Raw genomic sequence first — 7,554 nt, forward strand, 5'->3', positions numbered from 1 at the left:
GTAACTGTCACGGCAGCCGATACTGTTGCTATAAAGACATACAGCAGCATCTTCTTCGTCCGATGTCCAGTGTGCTCCTACACCTTGTCAGAAATACGTATGCACTTTTGTCAAATAGATGATGGATTCCCTCAAGGACGTCAGACGCCCAACTGGGTCAGCTATTTACAGTTCGGAAATAACAACTTAACCATTCACATGTCATATCAGCAAACAGCTGGGGACAATGGTATGTTTATGTAATTCTCCCGTGGGAGTATAATCCTGGGAGTAAATATTAACGCTGAGCGTATTGTGTGGGGAATGTTAGCTCACAATGGATTGTGATGCTAAACTCGTTAGATTTGACACACAGCGCCAAAGTATTCTTCAGGTGCATTTAGGTCCATTCCGCTTGTTTTGATATGTAGTAGTTCAACGTACGCACTTTATAACAATGGGGTTCTGTAAAAACCATCCCATGGCAAAAGTCAAATTTCAGAATGCCTAAATCAACAGATGTTCTACACTGAAATCAGTCCGTTTCAAACATGATTTTAAAAAATGATATAAAAAAACATAGCTGGGTCCAAAATGCATAAAGTCGGTAAAAACTTTTAGCTTTTTAACAATGTTGTTTTTGCATTTTTCTTGCTTATTTGCGTATTTGTTAAGATTATTTGAGGCATTATGTATGTGATATTATATTTATATGGAGACTGACCCGGTCCTCAGAAGGTCCACCTGGAAATTATTTTACAATTAAAAAGATATTTAGATTATGAATTAAGAATACGGGGTGTGACACGTGTCTTCCCAACTAGTCATAAAACCACATATGTAATACAACTGTTTATACAAATAAGTACAATACTTCAGTAATCTAGACTTGCCAAACATTATAGCCTTGCACGGGCTGTGTTGGATATATTTGTTTCAGGTCTGTATGACAGATTAGGATCGCCCATGCTGGTGCTGCAATTAATTCCAAGTGTTTCCTCGGTCCTTTGTTAATTTCAGTTCACCTTTAGACCTGGTTAATACCCATGTCCAGTTCATTTTCGCGGTCCTGAAATAATATTCTTTGCGTAACTTTCCAGAAAGGCGAGCGCAGGGCTTAGTTTAATAAATTTTAAGGCTTTCAAATGTAATGAAAAGAAACCATTAACAGTTTCAGGTGCCCTAGTCTGTCTGAATAAATTAAAAAGGGACTCCAACTCTTGTCTGGAATGATTTGGCAAGTCTAGATTTTGGGTTCCATTTGAATTATATTTTTTAGTTGGTAGATGTATATTTTTGGGACTAAAAGTTAGTCTACGGGCCCTCGTGCTTACAAAGGCTGGCTCTACATGATCATGATCGAGACATCGTTTTATTATTTATTCCCCATTTATTATATCAACAACTCACAAATCCTATTTTGAGATATGAATAAAACATTTATTGATATCACAAAAACGATTTTTAGGTATCAATAAAAAAGATGTACTATTAAAATATAAAAATGAAATTTGTAGTATCAATAAATGTAATACGCGTATTTACATAAGCTAGAAATAGATTTTTTATATCAATGATACATTTTGCGATATCTGTTAAAGAGTATTGATATATATTAGAGAACGAACTGTTTGATAGGCATCTTTGAGAAGTTTGTAAGTAACAGTAAAGACAGATATTTTGTTTTATATTTTATATTTTTATGATGCGAGGTTTCAAGCAAGTGACACTCTATTATCGTTATTGGAGGAGGTTTATTGTTGTGAAATCATCTTGTTCAATCAGAACGGCGTTATTCAGCACAATGTCCCCAACATAAGCGCAGAGTTCAACGGGCAGGCAATCGTGTGACCTTTACCTTGCATACTTTACCTTGAACCTTGACACGAAGGTCAATCCTCCGCGAGAGAAGCTTAGATGACACTGTCCATATTCAGTGTCGTTAAGTAATATGACAGCGCGACATGGTGGTGTTGGATTACCCTCGTATGTGGGGAAATGTGATCTCCAGTGATTATGTATGCTCAAATGGCTCGTGATGCACATCTATGTCGGGAAAACGTGTTCATTCATCGTCAACTTTCCATTTCCATCTGCACAACCCACGAAGTAAACAGTGGTAAATACCCTGTTTGTTTGGTGGTCTGACAGTTATAGCACTTTGTTGACAGGTAAACAATCTTTTTTAAGCCTTGATTTCCCACCTTTTTTTCTTAACTGTATTTGGCCGCCGATAATAGGTCATATATGTTCGCAGAACTGGGTCATGTTTCGTGATGTACATTAGGCCTGCTAACAGGCTAATATATTAATTAGCGAAATTCCCATTATCAATTTACCTTTATTTCAAGTTTGATTTACCACCTAATGTAGTAATGTAGGTAGCAATACTAGCTTATATATATATATATATATATATATATATATATATATATATATATATATATATATATATATATATATATATGTTATTTGTTAGTTTGTTGTTTAACGTCGCACTCAGCAATATTCCAGCTACAGATATGATGGCAATAAATAATCGAGTCTGGACCAGACAATGCAGTGACTGACATCATGAGCATCGATCCATGCAGTTGGGATACAATGACATGCATCAACCAAGTCAGCGAGCCTGACCACCCGATCCCGTTAGTCGCCTCTTCCGACAAGCATAGTCGCCTTCTACGGCAAGCATGGGTTGCTGAAGACCTATGCTACCCCGGATCTTCACGGGTCAAGCTTGCATATATAATATATATATAATACATGGGCAATGTGCCTGTGTAGGTTATAGCTGAAAAGCCTTGTTACTTACGACTATGCAGCAGGTGTCAGATAGTAGACACTGAACAGTACATAGCACCTGTAGGCAAGTTAGAACTGAGCCCCAGAAACCTATTATTGTATTAAGAAGCGACATATGATTGATCAGACCATGTGACTTCATTGTTTTGTGACTTGTGTATTGTTTACCCTGACAGCGAGGATCATTGCACACCATCAGCTGATAATATGAATATTGTATTCGACGTAATAAGCGCCCAGGGCCCTCTCAAAATTAGAAATAGGGGGCTCTTATCATGCTTATTAGAATATTATTTTGGTGGAAAAAACAGAGTTGAAAGATAAATTTCGTGGTTTATGCTGATGGCCTGAACTGTTTATATAATGCAGATATATTTTTCCAGAGTTTAATTGCCCATAATTAAGGGTGCATATAACACACGAGTGTGTATTATATATGAATAAATAAGTCTTGTGTACATTGATCAATCGGAAGGGGTGCTAATTGGGATTGTTCACTTGCCAATATATTAGCAAATATCGCCTTGGGCGCTTATTAGAGCAGGGCGCTTTTTACGTCGAATATGGTAACGTTTGTCTGGTCCTGAACTGTTTTAATGCAGCCTGTTGTCATATATATTGAGTGCATCATAAAACTAACCATTTAATATCAGGGGTAGGGAGATATAGTCGGATAGTGCTGGGACAAGTCCAGATGTACTGGGTATTACCTGGGTTGGAAATTGTTTTACCAGAGCCCTGGCAAAAACTATTTAGACACATGTGTAAAATGATCTATTCATGAATACACTGAACTTGACTGAAGCTTTATCTTTACACAAACATATAAAATTCAGAAAGAATGTGTGCAACGCAGAAAGAAATGCCTACATTAGTAACTTGTAGTGTAAATAATTGTTTTTAACAACACAGATTTTTTAGCACACCCAGAATGTCCAGGAAAAAATTATTATTTTAGGTAAAACCTATAATCCCAAAATATTTTTTCATACATTTATGGGAACAAATTCTATTTTTTACAAATATTATAATTATGGTTACCGGTACATGGCTTGATACACATATATAGTGTGCAGAGAATTACTGTCAGATGGGTTGTGTTCGTGATTTCAGATGGGATAGAGATTTCTTTTAAAATATATGGGCATATTATTTTTAAGAGATTATGTCAGGGTAGATAGAATATTGATAAGGTTATGAATTGTCCATGGTTCAATTTTGCTCTGCTGGTTTTGTAAAATGGACAGAATAACAGGAAAAGATACTCATTTTGTATTTCTGAAATGTTACGTGTCGAAAGTACACTCAGCGATGGCTCTAGTTGAGCTAGACAGCAAAATTTACATCAGTTTGTAAGGAAATCTCTTTTACATGCTAAAAAAGACATATTTCTCTAAGTATAAGTAGTGATTTATTAGAGGAATATACTTTCAAGAAAGTAGAATTTGTAAACTTACAATTCTAATATTGAAGTTCAATATTAGGAATGTAACAATTCACTAATACCTAAGATATCATCGATACTTAGTTACAGACGATATTTGAATGGTCCGTTTGTGAGATAGTGATATGCATAATGTAGCAAGGATAAGGATATGTATTTTTGTTTGACCTTATTTATATAGGTACACCAGTATCTAATACAACGACCATAATTGTTTACAAATACCTGAGTTCTTCCTAGCTTTGCTAAAGCTATTTGAGGATGATTGTTTCGTTACCGTAAAAGAGGATACAGAAATAGAATAGGTCTTCAGCACCACATGCTTGCTGTAAGAGGCGACCATGCTTGTCATAAATGGCGATTAACGGGATCGGGTGTCAGACTTGCTGACTTGGTTGATGCATGTCATCGTATCCCAATTGCGTAGATCGATGCTCATGATGTCAATCACTGGATTGTCTGGTCCACACTCAACTATTTACAGACCGCCGTCATATAGCTGGAATATTGCTGAGTGCGGCGTTAAACAACAAACAAACAATCATTTACCAACAGAAAGAAACTTTTAGAGGCCACACATTTTATGTTTTTCGTTTCACATAAGCAGCTAGTCTAAGTAATAGAATAAACATAAAAATGTCTATTTTTGTTATGTTGCTGTTTGCTGCTAAAGAATATAATTTTCTTTAAAGTCCAATTACACTGTCATCAACAAGTGTGACATCAAACGGGACTAACATGACATCACCTGAATTTTCTCTCACAAATATTCCTCTAGGTTCTCCATGTAATGTACAAATTCATTGACAAAAAGTATGAAAAGAACTGGACTTAACGTATAACATTGTTTAGTGCCACGTGTTGTAATATTTTATCCTGTTACCCACACATGCTGTGATATTTTCATACATATATTTAAGTGTAGTGGACAGCCTACAGTGAATACCTTTTTGAGTGATGAGTTCAGTACTCTGTGGGCATTATGTGACATAAAAATACATTTCCATTTGCTTTCTGTATGCACAACGTTTCTCAAGCCACTGTGGTTTATGACATTTTTAAGTATGCTTACAGTCTCTTGTCATTCCCATTGATCATGAAACACGTCAGGTTCAAGTGTCAGGTTGTCATGTAGAGTTTCATAACACAACTTCTTCTGAGTACTGAGATGTACAGTAGAACACGGATATAACGAACTACCTGTATTTGCATTGTGACAAAGTGTACATTTGCCATTGGGCAGTCAAAATTTTATCATATACATGAGTCAGATATCCTACCATTTTGATGGTACCACAGACCGCAATGGTGAGGATATACCATACTAGATTATTGGACAAGCAGATTTTTAATCATATATTGGGTATGTTTCTCAGCCAGATAAAGTCTTTGGATTAAAACAGTATCCTTTGGGGTCATTTACGGATAAATATGCAAATAAAAAAACGTCAGGTAGTTACTACTTTTTGTGTTTACAAATAAACATGGCATGCAAATTACAATGGTTTTCTTCCTGATACAGGATATTTTCCATTACAAAGCACTATCGCCTGATTGCCTCTGTCTTTTCTTTGTTCATGGACAAGTGAAAATTCTCTAGAAACTTAAATGAACTTTCAAAACAACTATTTAGACATAATGCATTGTAATTCAATTGTAATTAACTTGCTATGCTATACTTGTGAATAGTTATACTAATTCTTTGTCATTGATATTCAAGATGTGCAGTTTGTTTCATGTATGACATTGTTGTGACCTTTGAACAGACCTTTTGAAGTGGAAAGTATGTTTATAGCTTGATTTGCACACGGTCATTTAGACGGAGATTGTGTGTCACATGTGAGGACATTAATTATCCATCGACTTAATTGTGATCATGGTGACAATTAAATGAATTGTTTATTTACATCTGTCTCTCATTAAGGTCCACTACACTTACCATATTCACTGTAATATGAGCCCTGGGCACTTAAAAAACTGACACAGGGGGTGCTTTTTAACACCACAAGCAGTGTATAAATTTACCCCAATTTCAGTCAGACCACCGGACTGGCAACTTAGAAAAGTAACCAGACCAGATAAAATGTTGCCCGTCCAGATTTTTCTAGACAAACAGACCAAAATAACAAAAGGGTAAACATAAAAATAGTACTGTTTAATGTTAGTTCACAGAAAATAACAAGTGAGTATGGTTTTACGCCGCTTTTAGCAATATTCCAGCAATATCACGGCGGGGGACACCAGAAATGGGCTTCACACAATGTACCCATGTTGTGAATCGAACCTGGGTCTTCGGCGTGACGAGCGAACGCTTTAACCACTAGGCTATCAGACCGCCCCTCAGAAGCTGCAAGCCCTGACTAAACTCTTCAGGCCCTCATTTAAAAAACTGCTGCTTATTGTGACAAATAAACTGACACATAATAAATTTACTGCAGGCCGTAAGGATCCAAACAAATTTGAAACTATGAGCCTCACATGAGATCTACCTTGCCATGGTCCTATGGACAGGGGCTTATTTCGAACACTGGCCGTCACGTAAGTTTTCGGTCTTAATTGTGTTTTCTTTTAATGATTATTTACAGATAGGTCTAGAAGTTGGTCGTGGACAGGGTGCTTGTAAACAGCAGGGCACTTAATACAGCGAATATGGTATGTTGTTTGTAAATCAATACCAATACTAATTAATCAACTCATTTGTGATGATTTCAAACATGTTGCATGCTGATGTTTTGTGTTGTTTATTTGTTATTTAATGCCACACTCAGCAATATACCAGCTGTGTGACGGCAGCCTTTAAATAATCAAGTTTGGACCAGACTGTCCAGTTATTGTCTGATTGATATTGTGAACAATAATCCACGCTGTTGGTTTAATGGTCAGAGCATTTAGGATGATGTTGGACTGGTTGTTTATGCATCAACTGTAACAGGATATCTCTAAACACTTGTCAGTATCCCTACTTGTGATGATATATGTGGAGGTGGATTATCAGCAATCCTTGGGCTAGATAACCTGCATGATAACAAAGGTCTGGTTATCAAGGCTACAATTTGTCCATTATTTTGGACAGGTCAGTGTGAGTGCAGAAGAACATTGATGCAAGAAGGTTTGGTTTTATTATACATTACTTTCTGTGATCATTTATTGTTTGTGAGTGAATGAGTGAGTGAGTGAGTTGGGTTTAACGCCACTTTGAACAATATTCCAGTTATATCACGGCAGCCCAAGTGATGCAGGTCTTTAATATTCATTATCTTCTGTTATCATTCATTGTTTATGAGTGAGTGAGTTGGGTTTAACGCCACTTTGAACAGTATTCCAGT

The sequence above is a fragment of the Haliotis cracherodii genome, unplaced genomic scaffold, assembly GCF_022045235.1.
Source record: "Haliotis cracherodii isolate W230 unplaced genomic scaffold, xgHalCrac1.p SCAF_10, whole genome shotgun sequence".
Classification (NCBI taxonomy): Eukaryota; Metazoa; Mollusca; class Gastropoda; order Lepetellida; family Haliotidae; genus Haliotis; species Haliotis cracherodii.